Source organism: Bacillus rossius, chromosome 15 (genome assembly GCF_032445375.1).
Source record: "Bacillus rossius redtenbacheri isolate Brsri chromosome 15, Brsri_v3, whole genome shotgun sequence".
Taxonomy (NCBI): Eukaryota; Metazoa; Arthropoda; class Insecta; order Phasmatodea; family Bacillidae; genus Bacillus; species Bacillus rossius.
In genome coordinates, this window is record NC_086342.1 from 32,021,070 (window position 1) to 32,039,258 (window position 18,189).

General features: G+C 44.3%; 1 protein-coding gene across 1 annotated transcript in view; it reads left to right on the forward strand.

Annotated features, from left to right (window-relative positions):
• The window catches only part of LOC134539670 (uncharacterized), a 172,138-nt gene that overhangs the window by 74,215 nt on the left and 79,734 nt on the right, over positions 1-18,189 (forward strand). Inside the window, exon 2 of the mRNA XM_063381857.1 lies at positions 3,018-3,120. The gene's annotated coding sequence lies outside the window, so the exon portion shown is untranslated. The remainder of the gene's footprint in view (positions 1-3,017; positions 3,121-18,189) is intronic.

Here is an 18,189-nt window from a genome sequence, read left to right on the forward strand (position 1 = left end):
GTATCTTTCGCGAAATATGTATGGCCCTAATTATAACATGTTTACGATTATTCGCAGCGATTTATTTTCAAGCTATTAAACCATCTTCATTTTCCTTAATACGGCTATGATTTTTTTCCCCTAACAAATTGCTGGGCATGTATTTTTATGGAAGTAGGTGGTCTGATTGTGCGATAGGCATTCCCGTGCTAGCGATTGTTCCGTTTAATTAACGGCCGTCTGGAAAAGAAGCCATTGCCCTATTTGTTACGGGTAGAGACCTGCAAAATTCGCGGTTTCGATGGCCTTCAGGATAGACTGTACATACCCCTGTACACTCGGGCAAATAACGCAAGTTCATTGGCTGCCGACTTGTAAGTCGTCTCAGCTGGTTTGTCTGTGATTCGAGCCTTCTTTGGTTGAGGGTTTATAACTGGTTGAGATTCGTCCAGATGAATAGTAAGCCAATAGCAAAATCATCTAAGTGGTATATGTGTTTGAATTCTAGCCTATCACCGAATGAATCCGCGAATTTTGCAGGTCTTTAGTCACGGGCCATCCGCACTGGATGGCTGCGATTGGCGAGCCGACAGCAGACATGCGCCTGGAATAAACACAGACAATGCTACGAAGTTTCAACACACAGCTGGTCCGAATATCTTTCCCTCGCGCACGAACCTGTTAGGCCCGTTCTATAGTCACGGAATCACGTAAACGGGACTGATCCGATGGAATATTCCACTATCGCGTCTGCTGCTTCCACGATGGCAACAAATGAGTAGAGACCTGAAAAATTCGCGGATTCATTTCGTGTTATGATAAAATTCAAATAATTATACCTTAATGCTGCTTCTGCCATTAGTTCACTGTTAATCTGGAGGACTTAAGGGCCAATTAGAGACCCTCACTCATAGAAGTGTCGTATCACAGGCCCACACAATCGAGACGACTCACAAGTCAGCAGCCAATGAACAGTTGGCATTTGCCCGAGTGTGTAGAAGATATTGGAGTCTATCCTGAAGGTCATTGAACCCGCGAATTTTTCCGGTCTCTACAAATGAGATTGCATTTCAAGGTTACGAAATATTAATTTTACTAAAAAATATATATATATATTATGCTTTGAAATCATAGCATGGACAGCATTTACATATATAATAAACAAAGTCAAAGAAATAATTAAACGATAGTTATGCCTGTACCTAAAACAATTTTTAACGTATTTAGCAGCCAAGTACTCGGCTTATATTGGTCGCACGGAGAGACGTAAACGGAAGAGCTCAGCATTGCCGAGCAAATCCGTACGGGTCCGTCTCCTTCCGCGTTACGTAACCCGTATCCGCTGTGGAGCGAGCCCAGCTCGGGCTGCGAGCGCAGCGACGTCCCGCCAGAGGCTGTGTTGATAGTGTGACCTTGCCGCGGCTCGGGGCTTGTGACAGGTCGAGAGGGAGGGGGCCGGGGGCCGGCGGAGGGAGAGAGAGAGAGAGAGGAGGCGGCGGTGTACAGCGGGAGGAAGCGGCAACGCCGCGAGCGTCGTGCTGCGACGAGTGCGGAGGAATGCCCCGTTCTGGCCGTCAGTGGCGGGTCCGGTGTTAAGCATCAGTAGAGAGAGACTGGGAAAATTCGCGGTTTCATTGACCTCTAGGATGGACTCCAAAATCCTCTACGTACTCTGTAAAATGCCACCTGCAGATTGGCTACTGACATGTAAGACCTGGTGTCTGGGTTGCATGTGAGGGTTTTTCGTTGGTTCTGAGTCTTTCTAGCCAACTGTGGTCCAATAGCAGAAGCAGGAATAAGGTAAACATGTTTGGCTTCCAGCCAATCGCGAAATGAAACCGCGAATTTTTCCGGTCTCTACTCATCAGCTGTAGCAATGCGACCTCTAGGATAGACTCCGCTAGCCTCTGTGAACTCTGGAAAATTACACATGCTCATTGCCTACTGTTAACTGTGTTGCTTTTGATTCGGCACTTCTTTTGTGGAGGGTTTTTTGATCGACTAACATGCCTTCCTATAATATGTGGCCCAATTACTGGAGGAGCAAAGAGGTAAACGTCTTTGGACTATAGTCTGATGCGAATGTAACCGTGAATTTTTCCTGTCTCTATTAATGACTCGAAACCGGAAAAATTCGCCAATCAAAACTTGCAAATAAAAAACTAAGTAGGGGCAGGTATCTTCACGAAATATTACAAAACACTCACTAGACTGCATAGTATATTATGATTGTCGGCCGTCTGCAAGAGATACCGTAGCCTTTATTCAACAGGCCATTCATGACTCGTTCGCTTCAGCACAAAACTGTTGTGCCGACAGTAGACGTGTGTAGAAAGTTACTAGCCCACTCTCGAAGCATTGACTACTCTACAGTGTTTTAACACACACCTGCGGTTACGAAATCTTTTAGCGACAAACAAACGGACCCTGAAAATAAGCGACGTTGAACTGCATGGAAGAGTTTCTGAGAAGTATTTGTTCAGCTGCGTAGCTCTTCCCGAGTGAGTCACTAACGAGCATGTCATTTCCGCCTGTGCCTTCCCTCTCGAGGTCATGGCGCTATTTTCTGATACCAGGATTAACTGCACACACCTGTACACAAATACGTCTGTGACCACTGTACAGCGGCATTTGCCACATTTTACCTTCCGTCCTTATTGCACGTGATTGGTTCATTTGAAATTTATAATGGCAAATTTCGCGGGTTCATTTCGTGTTAGGCTGAAATTGAACTACGTATACCTGTGTGCTTCTTTTGCTAGTGCCTCACTGTTCATCTGGACGACTCTGGGTCCATGAGAAACCCTCAACCAAAGTAGTACCAAATCACAGGCAAACCAGTCGAGACGACTCACAAGTCAGCAGAGAATGAACTGGCGTTATTTGCCCGAGTGTACACTCCATCCTGAATATCATCGAAACGGCGATTTTTTTTTATTTCTTCAGTTTATTGTCCTTCGGGGCTTGTCAATGCAGTTCAAGTGTATAATTGTTTGCATTCTAGCCTCTCTCCAAATGGAAACGTAAATTTTTTCCAGGTCTGTAATCGATGAGGTGAGGTGAGCGCTACCCGCGCTGAGACTGAGAGGAAGTTACCGTTCTTCAAGAGGAAGGAAAGGCGTCCAGCGGACTTGGGGAAACGTGAGTTCTTTTAATTATTCACGCAATGGGGAGTTTTGATTCAATACTATTTCTAGAACATGTGCCATTGCAGTTTTACACCGTTTTCCATGTAAAAAAATTCATGAACATAAAATTAAGAAATAAAATGAAAACGTTAACCCACAGAGAACAAGCGTAAATCATCTGATGTCAAACAGATAAACCTAACGACGAACCTAAACTGGTATCATGTACAACACAACGACGTCAGCGAAGACAAACACATTCAAACTTAAATATCAGACAGCACAAGAATTCCGTGGAAGGAATTTAGTCACGAAAAAATAATAACAGCACAGACGAACACAGTGGGGTAACAACGACGAGACAGTTTCAACAATAACAGTAAATGCAGGAAGACTTCAAAACCCGGACAACGCAGAAAATATACGAACACAAGGATGAAGATAGATATTACGGACAACACAACGACGACAAGAACACCAACGAACACCGTAGTATTTCCTATGACAAAACATTTACGACTTTTCGGGAACTGGCATCAGGCAAGTTTTTGCCAGTTTCCGAAACGTCGGAACTGTTTTGTCATAGGAAATCCTAATGTGTTAGTCGGTGTTGTCGTCGTTTGTGTTGTCCTTAATACCTGTTTAGGTTCATCGTTGGATTTATATGTTTGACTTAGCTGATTTAGGCTTGTTCTCTGTGGGTTTATGTTTAAATTTAATTTCTTGATTTACATTTTTTTTGCATTTTTTTCCCCATTGCAAACAGTGCAAAACTCCAATGGCGTATGGAAATTTGAGTGTTAACAGTTGATGTGAGTGTATGGACGTACTCGCTGCAGCATTTACAGGCTCTTTGATTTTGTGCAACTTATCCTATTCCTGTTTTCTTGAAAGAGAGAGTGTGTGTGTGTATGAGAGAGAGAGAGAGAGAGAGAGACAGATAGAGAGAGAATGTAAAATCATGCGCTTTTAAGGGTTATTAGGCCTCGCCATCTTGGTTTTTGCTTCATATTTTTCCCGATTTTGGACATGTCAAGGCCAAAATCAAACCTCCCAGACCGTCTATACCTTGTTTTAACCACATATTTACGAACAGACTCTATTCTGTAACTGCCGCGATGAAATAACTTGTTATTTCATGCGGGCGACTACATCCATCATGTACCACACCAGTTGATAGTTGTTTGATTCAACAAGTTGCCAAAGCTAATAAGTTCTATGTCTAGGGACTGGAAAAATTCGATGTCTCGGGGGACCTCTAGGATGGACTCCACTATCCTTAACGTATTTGGGCACATATCATCTGCTCATTGGCTACTGACACGTGGCACTTGTTAACTGGGGAGCTTTTGATTCGACACTTATTTTGTTGAGGGTTTTCCAATGGCTCCTAGTCCTTCAGATAAGACGTGGCCCAGTAATTGAATTCTAGTCTGTCGCGAAATGAAACGGTGAATTTTTCCGGGCTCTACCTATCCCAAGTTAAACCAAGAAATTTAGCACGAAAACTTTATTGCAAGCAGTATTAAATTATTTGAAATTGCAAGATGGAGAAGCTTTACCACCTTAAAATAATCGTAAATATACTGACTTTTCAACGAATAATGCACCTTATAATTGCGATAATGTGCTGAATTACATTTTTCTTTGAGATGGTATAAAAAGGGAGAAAAAAACATTACAATTTGTAAATATCGTGTTGCTAGAATTTGTACACGTCTAAATAATTAAATAAAACAAAATGAACATAAGTAAAATCGTCCGCCTACATTATATTCTTTTGCTTTACTTGCCAGAAGCAAGGAGAATCCTTGTACAGTTTAATAAATTCCTCCAATACTTGGCGTGTTCGAGAAGACACGGTTACCACTGCAAGTATTCGGACTAACCTCACTCGCGGACTTAGGGGGAGCCACTGACAGGTCGCCTCAAGGTCTGACTGATCTCTGGTCCACACGCACCGGAAACGTGTGAGGGAGGGGCGTACCTTGAGGCGAACGAAGGTATTTTTTCGATTTTCACTCCGGTCGCCTGTTTCCAGGAAACCTCAAGGTGCAATAACATACACACACTCCGGTCTACCTTATGGTTCTGTACCTTGGGGCAGACCTCTGAGGAAGACCGGAGCGTGTGGCCGGCCTAACATACACACACTCCGGTCTACCTTATGGTTCTGTACCTTGGGGCAGACCTCTGAGGAAGACCGGAGCGTGTGGCCGGCCTAACATACACACACTCCGGTCTACCTTATGGTTCTGTACCTTGGGGCAGACCTCTGAGGAAGACCGGGGCGTGTGGCCGGCCTAACATACACACACTCCGGTCTACCTTATGGTTCTGTACCTTGGGGCAGACCTCTGAGGAAGACCGGGGCGTGTGGCCGGCCTAACATACACACACTCCGGTCTACCTTATGGTTCTGTACCTTGGTGCAGACCTCTGAGGAAGACCGGGGCGTGTGGCCGGCCTAACATACACACACTCCGGTCTACCTTATGGTTCTGTACCTTGGGGCAGACCTCTGAGGAAGACCGGAGCGTGTGGCCGGCCTAACATACACACACTCCGGTCTACCTTATGGTTCTGTACCTTGGGGCAGACCTCTGAGGAAGACCGGGGCGTGTGGCCGGCCTAACATACACACACTCCGGTCTACCTTATGGTTCTGTACCTTGGGGCAGACCTCTGAGGAAGACCGGGGCGTGTGGCCGGCCTAACATACACACACTCCGGTCTACCTTATGGTTCTGTACCTTGGGCCAGACCTCTGAGGAAGACCGGGGCGTGTGGCCGGCCTAACATACACACACTCCGGTCTACCTTATGGTTCTGTACCTTGGGGCAGACCTCTGAGGAAGACCGGGGCGTGTGGCCGGCCTAACATACACACACTCCGGTCTACCTTATGGTTCTGTACCTTGGGGCAGACCTCTGAGGAAGACCGGGGCGTGTGGCCGGCCTAACATACACACACTCCGGTCTACCTTATGGTTCTGTACCTTGGGGCAGACCTCTGAGGAAGACCGGAGCGTGTGGCCGGCCTAACATACACACACTCCGGTCTACCTTATGGTTCTGTACCTTGGGGCAGACCTCTGAGGAAGACCGGGGCGTGTGGCCGGCCTAACATACACACACTGCGGTCTACCTTATGGTTCTGTACCTTGGGGCAGACCTCTGAGGAAGACCGGGGCGTGTGGCCGGCCTAACATACACACACTCCGGTCTACCTTATGGTTCTGTACCTTGGGGCAGACCTCTGAGGAAGACCGGAGCGTGTGGCCGGCCTAACATACACACACTCCGGTCTACCTTATGGTTCTGTACCTTGGGGCAGACCTCTGAGGAAGACCGGGGCGTGTGGCCGGCCTAACATATACACACTCCGGTCTACCTTATGGTTCTGTACCTTGGGGCAGACCTCTGAGGAAGACCGGAGCGTGTGGCCGGCCTAACATACACACACTCCGGTCTACCTTATGGTTCTGTACCTTGGGGCAGACCTCTGAGGAAGACCGGGGCGTGTGGCCGGCCTAACATACACACACTCCGGTCTACCTTATGGTTCTGTACCTTGGGGCAGACCTCTGAGGAAGACCGGGGCGTGTGGCCGGCCTAACATACACACACTCCGGTCTACCTTATGGTTCTGTACCTTGGTGCAGACCTCTGAGGAAGACCGGGGCGTGTGGCAGGCCTAACATACACACACTCCGGTCTACCTTATGGTTCTGTACCTTGGGGCAGACCTCTGAGGAAGACCGGAGCGTGTGGCCGGCCTAACATACACACACTCCGGTCTACCTTATGGTTCTGTACCTTGGGGCAGACCTCTGAGGAAGACCGGGGCGTGTGGCAGGCCTAACATACACACACTCCGGTCTACCTTATGGTTCTGTACCTTGGGGCAGACCTCTGAGGAAGACCGGAGCGTGTGGCCGGCCTTAGTGAGACGGTCCCTGGCGTCAACAGACGAGGATGGAACCTGGAGGTCCCGTCGGACAGCCTCGCTGGGTCGATGGACAGAGATTAAAGATCTTCCGCGAAACAATCCCGTTCGCTCACCAGACTGCAGCACGGCATTCCAGCGTCATTATTGTTTGCTCTGGACTGGCGGTCATTTGCATACACACACTCCGGTCTACCTTATGGTTACGTGATTTGAACTTTAAGTTGCTCGTGAGTGAGCGCTGAGTGGTTTTATTTGAAAGGAATAACTATAAATTTACTGACTTTGGTTTAGGAGTCGTAAATAGTAAAATGCCTAAGCGAAAACAGATTATGTTGGAGAAAAAAATGAAATCGCCCTAGCAGAAACAAATGAAAAAGCAGAGAAGTGTAGTAGGTATAGAATGAGGCTAAAAGTAGCCATAGAAATGGGCCAGTGGGGCAAAACGAGCCCCCGACGAGGCCTGATATTTGCTCTCGAGCGAGCCTCGCGAGAAGCGACGGGGAATGCAGTATATTGTCTGGTGATGGACGTGGATATGCTCTCTGATGATTCTGATGCTGCTGTGGAGTCAGTTGAGCCAGTGGTTGTGAATTATGGGCCGAGTTTGTCGCGGTTTGGCGTCGCAATATTTCTGGCGTGGCCGCCCCCGACCATTCGTTGGATTCACGTCAAAAATAAAGCAACACCAATTTTGTTAAATTATTTTATTTATTTCATACACAACATTCCCGCTCAGCGCGATGAAAATTCATGCAATAAACCTCTGGAGTCTGTAGTTCAAAATACAGCCTACCTAGAATTCTGTTTTTCTACTTTAGTAATCGGGCTCTGAGCCAATGAAAAAAAAAATCCTCAACAAAATAAATATTATATCAAAAACATCTCAGTTAAAAGGTGTCACAAGGTAGTAGCCAATGAGGATCATCGAGTCTATCTTAAAAGCAATAATTGAAATGGCAAATTTTTCCAGTCCCTTGTCATAGAGCCGCGATTATTCCACGGATTTATCGGGTTTCAAAGTAGACTTGGATCGCGTAAACATCTGCCTCAAGATGATGATTGGACTACAGAGCTCTTGACATGCCCTGAGCCAGTTGTAAATAAGGAGAAGTTACCCAATCACGTGTAACCTAGTTATCAAACAATAAACATTCTAAAAAAACAAAACGCTGTATTACGCATAAGCAAGTCGAGTCTATACTGGAGTGAAATGAATGCACGGAATGATTTGGGTCTAGTGTTCAGTAAAGAAGCACAAGAACCCCAAAATGGCGAGTTGGACCGCGTCTTAAATTATTTTTTTTTGTAGGGATAGGGAAGGCGGGAGTCAGAGGCAACTCCGTGTGTCGGCATGTACCCTCCCCTGAAGGGCCCGGCCCTAAAACCTCGCGCTTTACGACGGCAGTGTCGACGGACAGGGTAGGAGGGGCGGAGCCCGCCGGGGGCTGCGTGGACGCCCGCGAACTGACCTCTGCCGCGCGGGCCGCGGGTCAGACATTCCAACTGCCGAGACTGGATAGGTAGAGACTGGATAGATAGAGACTGGATAGGTAGAGACTGGATAGGTAGAGACTGGATAGATAGAGACTGGAAAAATTCGCAGTTTCATTGACCTCTAGGATGGACTCCAAAATCCTCTACGTACTCTGGAAAATGCCACCTGCTCATTGGCTACTGACTTGTAAGACCTGGTGTCTGGGTTGCATGTGAGGGTTTTTCGTTGGTTCTGAGTCTTTCTAGCCAACTGTGGTCCAATAGCAGAAGCAGGAATAAGGTAAACATGTTTGGCTTCCAGCCAATAGCGAAATGAAACAGCGAATTTTTCCGGTCTCCAGTAGGGGGACATGCACATTTCGCGAAAAGATTCCGAGACGAAACACTGTAGCATCGTCCGTGTTTTATTGATTGGGCGAGTTTCTTTCACGTTCCTTGTTGATTGTCACAAACACCAATCACAGTAATTCAGCATGGAAGAAAATGCGTCCTTATATGGCCCGGTCAAGTAAGGCAACGACTTCTCTCACAGACGGCCTACGATCACAATGTAGAAACCGCTGGTGAGGGTACACCTTGTTGCAGCCTAACAGACGATCAGATTTTTTTGCAAAAATTTCCTGCCCCTACTGGTAAGGTATAAGGGCTAAGTACGCAGTCAACTGTCTGGTCAGCTGAGCGAGGCAGAGGGCCGAAGTGGTGACTATGCTCGGATGGATCTCCCTGGCCTCTGGTCATAGCCGGAGCTCCAACACCTTCCTGATCCCTGGTTCCCATTCTACCCTACAAGGGCGCGCACACGGGAGGGGAAAGTTGCCGGCCATAGACTGGAATAAAGCTGCCGAGACTGAGTCCTCGTCTCTGAAGTAGTTCTGGGCCCGCCCGCTAGATAGTAGTTCTCAAAAACATATACTAGCAATGCTACATCGACGGTGAGAAGTAATGTATCATTTATTATCAGTAGGGACTGGAAAAAAAAATTCGCGGTTTCAGTGACCTCTAGGTTGGCTCCACAGTCCTCTACTCCGCAAGCAAATATCCCCTGTTACATTGGCTGTTGACTCGAGAGATGTCTAGACTGGGTGGCTCGTGATTCGACACTTCTTTGTCTGAGCGTCTCTCACTGGCCAGAGTACTCTAGATAAACCGCGTGTCAATAGCAGAAGGATCGCAAATACGTAAATATTTGGATTTTAGCCTATTGCGAAATCTTCCAGGAATTTTTCCGGTCTCTATTTATCAGGGGAAAAAATCAGTGAAAAAATAATTTACTTATTTCGTGGTGTGGCGTACCAGAACAACTACATGTCCTACTCATTTATAAAAAACATATTTTTTTTATTACAAACCAGTATTAAATATTTTTTGGCACAGTAAGTGTAATCTATTAAGCAATTAGCCGTCAAGAAGTTGAATTATCGTTACAGAGCTAACACTTAGGAATTGAATCTCCCACCCGAGTTTTTATTTTTTTCCTAGTAGTTATAGGCCCACCCAACAGATAGCGTCACATATCGAGCAAAACATGGTTTCAGTTTCCACCATCAGAGTATTACTTCTAAAATATGTCCATAAAAGAATGCCCCAGTTTCAATGGTATATTATAACAGTTTAATTTAGTCTATTTAACACAAATCATACATAAAATTGAAGGTAAACTAACCTAGTTTTTCTTACAAATGTTCAATGTTTACACCTTTAGTTGTACGGCACACAGCCAACATTAATTCCAATTCTTCCCACACTTTGGTTAACACGTCCGAAGTCATGGAAGTAATAGCTTAATAGCTTCTTCCATTCTGTGCCTCACTCAGGAAAATCATTTGGGAGAGTCGGAACGTAGACGCGATCTGTTATAAAGACCCGAAAGTAAAATTCGCATTGCAGAACACAAAACGCTTTTCTCTCGGGAGTCGCCATCTTGCGTAGGTGGCGCTGCAAGCGACAATACAACAGAGCAGTACTCGCGCATGCGCTTATCTAAACCTGTTTGAGATACTTTTTTAAATTGTGACCTTGAACCAATACTCTACAACGCGTGAAGTTAATACTATTAAAACTTACAATTGGGACATTTTTGACGTGACAACGTCTAATAAATCGGTGAACGCCGGCTGCACGCACGAAAAAGTGTCCTGTTACGCTGTGTCCCGTTACGCTCATTGTACGCTTGCGCCGCATCTATCTCTCTTCCACTCGATTGGAACAACCAAAGATTTGACTTTTTCGTGGCACATTAAACTTGAAACACTCCCATTCGTTTCCTACTTTTCCTGTGATCGTCCTATCCTTAACAGAATAACACAGATTGGAAGAAGTTAAATAGCAAACATGTATAAAAGTTATAGTTAAAATAATCTCTTCGTTAAAGTAATAAACATATTTGAATTAATGAGTGCAAATAAAAGTAAATTTATGAATTAAATTGTAGATTTAATTTCACTCCTTCTTTGTATCCATACAAAATAGTGATAATTCAATAAAACTGTTTAAATTTTATTCATAAAAGTATGCGATCATGTCATAAATGTTTTTATGACGTTTTCACGTTAACTTATCGTCCGTAAACCGACTTTACAGACAACCAATTTTTTAATGGTCTTACTGTACGAGTGGCCCGGGCGATACCTAGTGTGTGCTAGTCCCAGAACCACGATTATTTCCAGATGGTCAACAAGAATGACGCCGTCGATTAGTAGGTAAGGATCCCCCCCCCCCCCGGCTCAACCATGGTCAGTGAGCAACAACCCCAGAGCCTCTAACCAACCTGGCGGAGCAGTCGACGGACTTCCCCGGAGACACTGAACACCACGAGAAGACCCGGACCAGGGTGACGTCGTCGCATTCCGCCCTTCCCCGCCCTACATCACGCCCAACCCCCCACCCCGCCCGGCCTTATCAGCTGCTTTCTCCCCCCTTCCCTTCACCGAGCGTTTTCAAACCCCGGAACACCCCCGCCGACATACGCAACCGTTCCCATACACAACATTTTCCTCTCTCTCCGTTTTATATCCTCCCCCCTGATCGGCCGAAACCGCCCATGGGACGGAGGGGGGAGGGGATGTGGAAAAGGCAGCCTTTCCGTACAATCTTTTTTTACGCTTTTCAACGAAAGGTCGCAGTTATGAGCAGCGGAAAGGGAAATAAAAAAAAATACCCGGTGGGGAAGGGGCGGAGGGGAGTAGGAGACTTGATGAAGGGAGGGAGTGAAAATAATAATAAAAAGAAGGAACCAGAAGCAGAACTCGACTTGGTCGCTCGAGCTGTGCATACTCGCCTAGGAAGGGACTGGTAGGGAAAGGGAAATGAGGGGAAGATGGAAGGGGAAGTAGGGGAAATGTTGGATAAAGAGAGAGGGGGGAAAAGAAGGGAGGGCCGTGCGAGGGAGAGAGGTAGAGGAAGAGGAACGGAAGAGAGGGAGACAGGAGGAGAAGAGAAACTTCTTCCTTTTTTTTAATTTTATTTTTATTTTTAGGGAGTGTGCGTGAAAAAAGTGCGCGCGAGTGCGTTTTTCGGTGCGTCAGCCAGTGCGTGGCTCGAGGGAGGAGAGAGTCTGTTCGGCCAGTAGCGCGACGCGACCCGACCAGAGACGCAACACTCGCCCCGAACAGTAGAGCCTCTACGCCTGTCGCACCTCCCTCGCAAGTGCTCTCTACCGCGGTCGGGTCCTGTTCCGCAGCTCTCCGCAGAGATTAACCTCCTCACGACAGAAGAAGGAAAAAACCGAACCTTTATTTCTCCATCCAGCGCCGTCTCCTTCCTTGTAAATACTTCAAATTTATATATATATTTTTACTCCCACCCAAACTCCCTCACCCTCGTGTTAAATGCGTTCGCAGTAGCGGCTACGGGCGGAAAATAAAAGTGACCATCCTAGGAAATGAATGCGTCTCTCTCGTTGGGGCGTTGCCGGCTTTGACGTCCATATATTTATTTCTGAAGGTGAGTAACACTCAGCATTGTGCAACATGTGTTCTGTTTTTTTCCTCCGTTGTTGTTGTTGCTGTTGTTGCGTAGGCAGTCGCGTTTTTTTTTTTTTTTTTTGCGAAGGAAAAGGCCACGCACCTGCTGTCTTGCAGGCTCCGTAACCCTTTTCCTTCAGTCGAAGAGTCTGGTACACGTCGTTTGCGGTCCAGTCTGTAATGGCGAAGTAAGTCAGCTCAGCTCAGCTCAGCTCGCGACAGGAGCGTTAACAAATAGTTCTCCGACTAAAGTCGCAACGGCGACCTGGTGATTCGCTTCCAGATATGTGTTTCTTTCTGCCACCACAAAAGGGCGAATAAAAAGAAACTATGATTCTCACCGGAGTGGCAAGACCTTAATTTTTTTTTGTAAACTTCTATAACTATTTTTTTAAAGTTAGCCTCGGATGTCGCCACTTGATAAAAAAAAACAGTCGTGGCCTTATACGACGACCTCAATTCCGCTTCAACTTTCGAAGAATTTTTTTTTTTAATAGTGTTGGTACATGTAACCTAAATGTGGATAGAAAATAATTTTCTTGCGAAGCATGAATAAACATATTTCGAAAGGTTTTCTTTTGCTTAGTAATGCTCTGTAAAGACTTTAAGAGAAAAACAGAAGCTATGTCAATAATGTCTAGAAAAATATACGTGAATTTAAAGAAGGCGTAGTTCTCTGAACTATTTTACGTTAGTCTAATTTAAGTTTAGTCTGTTTCATTTCATATTTTCTAATGATGTAAGTTAAATTGAAATGAGTAAAATTATGACAAACTACTCAAATATCGTGCTAATTAATTATGATAAGATAAGTGAAGTATATAAGAAAGTCGAGAGGTTATGTGCATTTCTTTCAAAACATATACCATAACGGTGTAAAAGTATAGTTAATGCCTTTAGTTTTCAGCAGATATAGCATGACGTGTGCCAAAAATATAGGTATTTCCGACAACTATGTACGTAGCACTGTTCCACACGAGACAGCAGTTCGCTCAGAACTATCCATGATGCCTGACGCAGAAAACTGTTCACAGCTGTTGTGTTACAACATTAATTATACAGAGGAACACATTATTTCTAAGGAATTTTTCAGGTTTGTGTACTGCGTTAAAAATGTGTTCGAAATAGAGATACACACTCCCGAGTCGCCGTACGCCCGCTCACGAAGTCATGCCTACCGCGGGCCGCTAGCAAGTGGAAAAGTCTCGGGTGGCACTTAGTACCGTTTGCAGCCGAGCCTTGCCCTCTTACGACCACTACTTGGCCACGATCGGCCTCTTGTCACTTTTTTTTTTCGACAACGAGTGAACATTTCACGTTAGCTGGGGGCAGTGGCGGATCCAGGATTTTGGTTTGGGAGGGGCTTGACCCAGCTGAGGCTAGGCTTTATCAAGGCAAACATTAAAACAATAGTGGACCCAGATGCTTTTGGAGGGAGCTTGAGCCCGTTAGCCCCCCCTCTGCATCCGCCACTGGCTAGGGGGACTTATTTACGTCCGTGTCTACATGTTACTCATGCCACTTTGTACTTACTACAGTCATTTAAAGTATGGCCGTTTTTAAGGACGTTTAGAATAGTTTACGAAACAGAATTTTTCGGTACTTTGTATGTTCAGGTAGCTTGTAGTAAGTGTACCGTACGCTGAATTTCATTTCGGTTGGAAAAAGGAGGAAGGAAGAAAAACTATGCCCTCTGTTTGCTTTCAGATTCTTTATTTTTGTTGGTGGGAATGATAGGTTTTTACGATTTAGGGAGGCCCCTGCTTGTAGTTGTACAGTGAAGTCTTATTTCAAAGTAACTCAGTATTTTCCAAAACTTAAAATACATTTTACATTCGATGACAGTTCGGCCCTGGCTTTATGCATGACCAAAAATTGAAAGATGTATTTATTTTCCCCATTGTCGCTGTGGTGGGCTGTGACCGCCGTTCACCCGCGCCGAGCGAGAAACGGAACGCCTGCCGAGGGGGCGGGCGGGCGGGCGATTCGAACGCCGCGCCCTTCCCTAACGCCCCGGCTGTTAGTTCGCGAGGCGGCGCAAAGATGGCAGCAGCGCGGCGCGGCGGCCACCGAGGGGGTGAGCAGGGGACGGGGCGTGGAGAGGGGGGTTGTCGACCAAGGGGCGGGCCGCAGAACCCAGAAGCAGGCTGAGAAGGGCAGGTTGCGCGCCGTGCGGAAGGCGTCGGCAGGGTGAATTTTTTTTTTTCCTTTTCGCCGGGGCGGCCAGTCGGCTACAAGGTAAGGAATCTCCGGGCCGCTGTATTCCTCCCCCTCCTCTTGAACACGCATCAAAGGGCGTGGCGAAGGAGCGTGTGCGAGCTGCTGACTGACCTTGACGTGTGGACGACGGGCGGGGGCCAGACCGTCAGTTGTCCGGTGCGTGTGTGTGTGTGTGTGTGTATGTGCTGACGCAGCGAACGTGACGCCTCGGTTGTTTTCCCTTCCCTTCCTCCCCCGCCGCTGCGGCGTGTGAGCGCGACGCCGCCATTTACAGACGCCTTCGCGCGCGGCCTGGAAGGACCTAAAAACGCATCGGGAACAGGACGGGCGGAAGTGGCGCTGGGATGACGTATTGTCGTGGGTCGCTGCCGCGTCGCCCCACTGGTGAGTACAGTCCAGTCCCGGTCGACGTGGACGCTTCTGAAACCTCGCCGAGTGTGAAACTATCTGATCTGATGTACTTATATGTCATGTCGTCGGTTAGTTCAGGTGCGAGTCGATTATAAAAAAAATCCTGATCAGCTGGAATCGCATTCCACTTTTCGTCCGGGTTTATAAACCACGCAACACGCGACCAACGCAAGAATATCACCGTAGTTTATAAAGCGCGCAAGTCTCACTAAGCCACCAAACTAACTAAAACAGTAGAAAATCAATTTCTACCCGGGCTTCTTTAATAAATCATATTTATCATGGAAACTAAAAGTGTTTAAAAAGTTTAACAAGTAGATAAACAAGCATAGTGGCCTTCTATGCTCATAACGTCTGCGTCTTAAAAAGCTTTCGGAACACTTGTCTTAAAGTATGGACGTCGGAGACTGAAGCCATAACACAAGAAGTTGAAAGTTGGGTTTCACGAAAATTCCCTGGCTAGGCTGTGAAACCTTGTAGGCACGACCTTAAATGACTCCATTGGGTTAGCAACCTTTTCACCGTACTAAAATAACCTATAAGTGTGTTTAGTCCTTAAGTGTTATCATGTTGTACGGATCACGGAGGTGCAGCTGTTCGTTGTACTCAAGTTATAGTTAAGAACTATTTTTTTTACCGCCTTCAGTGTTAACTTTGTTACAGTTTTCGTAGCTCTTAAATTGAAACTTTACAACTTTTTTTTTGGCAGTTTAGCTACATTAGAATAAGAATAGAATGGTCGTAGAGGAATTTTTGTTTTCCTGTTTGATTTTTCTGTTATATTTGTAGTTAACGTGATATTAAAACGACACAAGTGGCAACTTTAATTGCACATGGCGCTCGGGTAAGGGTTTTAAAGGTGATGGTCGAACTAGCGTATAGGCTTAACGCTGCGTTTGAATGTCAACGAAATTGAATGCTGTGCAAGGTATGGTTTATCAAGAAAACAAATTAATTTATTGCACCGATCAGCCTGCCACTTTCCCACTATCATTACATTCTGTTTATGTCAGTATCTGACAGTGCGTCGACAGAAATGTTTTTTGGCGCCATATAGTTTACGTTTTGTGCTCTGCAGTAATTTTATGGCGACATTTTAAACGTGTACCGGTAAGTATTTGTAATGTCAAGCTGCAAGCAAGTACCGCACATATTTTATTTCTGGAAGGTAAGATAATAAAGCATGGATGTCCAAAACTTTTGGTTAAATGAATTAGGTCTAGCTACTTCATGTCTTTTTTTTTTTAATAGACACGTATGTAGTTATGTTTAAAGTAGGTATTTTAATGCTATGTGAAGATGTTTGTGTTGCATGTTTTGATTTTTGCATAGTTTCGCGTGGAATCCGTATTTTTTTAATATCTAGTTTCCTTAAAGCTACGTATCCTATGCAATTTTTATATACACGATGAGTCTGAATCCGACCGGTAAAATTTGGCTGCAGGTTTATTACGAAAAAAATAATTTCAAACATAAATAGTGTTTCCCAAGGCCGGAACACTCCTTTGATTTTGGAACTAAACAACGTTTTTATTGTAAATAATAGAGAAAGTATTTAATATAGAACACTGAGCGTCTATAAGTATTGTTTAATTTAATAAAGTTTTACACCACTACGAATTTAGTTGCTGTAGCGAAAATATTTCATTAAAATAGTTTCTACATATTTTATCGTTATGAAGCTGCAGTCAAAGTTTATTGGTCAGATTCAAACTCTACTGTAATATGTATATTTATGCTTAAGCATAACGCATTGTCTGGGGGCGTTAAAGTATGTTAACATTTCGACAAAATAGTCATGTGACCCGATTTTGCAGTCTTTTTTAAAATTGGTAATGTTGTAGGTATCAAACTATACTTAAGAAAAAAATGTATGCACAGATAAATAATTCCACCGTGTTTGTTTTCACTTGCAAAATAAAAACACGTGTGAATTATTTCACTGCTATATTTTCTTAATATATTTTACTATAATTTTATTGAAAACTGTCAGTGAAAATGTATTAGGTTTTATAAAGAATTTAAAGGAATTTCAGCAATGATGAATCAAAAGTAACACATTTTACTAGAGAGGAAAAAAAAATTCTGTACTTTTATAAAAGATTCCTTTTAAAACCAAATGCCAAGAAATAGTTTGTAATACTACAATAAATATATTGTAACTTTGTACAATACATGGTTATAATTATTTTTGCACGTATGAAATACTTTTTCGGGAAAAATTCTTAATATTTCTTACGAAAACTGCCATCATGATTTTATATTTTGATTGATGTTTCATTCAAGCATAAATTTTTTAAAACATGGAAAAGATAATTGAATATTCAAAAATTTGTCACTGTTTATTAATTTGCGCAGTTAATCCTGGAAAACTATTCAGGGAATGGTTAACAAATAACTTTAACTATTGGAGGCACTGAGACAACACAAACATAAATGTCCGGTTAAGAATCCGAACTCAGTATTACTGCGAACATTATTTTGTAGTGATACAATTGTTTTCGTGTAAATGTACAAATTTACAAATATATGTAATTTTACCTGAATTTTTTTATTCCATTTATAAAAAAACCTACAGTATGTTAATAGTTTGCTAATAGCCTCATCAGTAGATACCGGCAATCATGATAGACTCCACACACTTGTACATAAAGGAGCCTAAATATTTAGTTCATTGTCTGCTGCCATATTTAAACTTATGTCAGTATTAAAAATGGTTATGTCGAATTTATTTTCTTTTTGGTTATGGCCCTATACTAAAGGTCGCGCCAAACTAACTAAAATTCATTAAAAATTACATTTTAGCATGTAATGGTTAGAGACTGGAAAAATTGTAAGATTCACTTCGCAATAGGCTGCTTTTGTTATGGGTTTGTTGTTCGTCTGGACGATTGTGGGACAATTATAAACCCTAAACCAAAGAAGTATCGAATCACAGGCAAACCAGTTGAGACGTCTCGCTAGTCAGCAACCAATGAACAGGCGTTATTTGCCCGAGAACTGTGTAGTCTTATCATAAAGTACACCTAAACAGCGAATATTT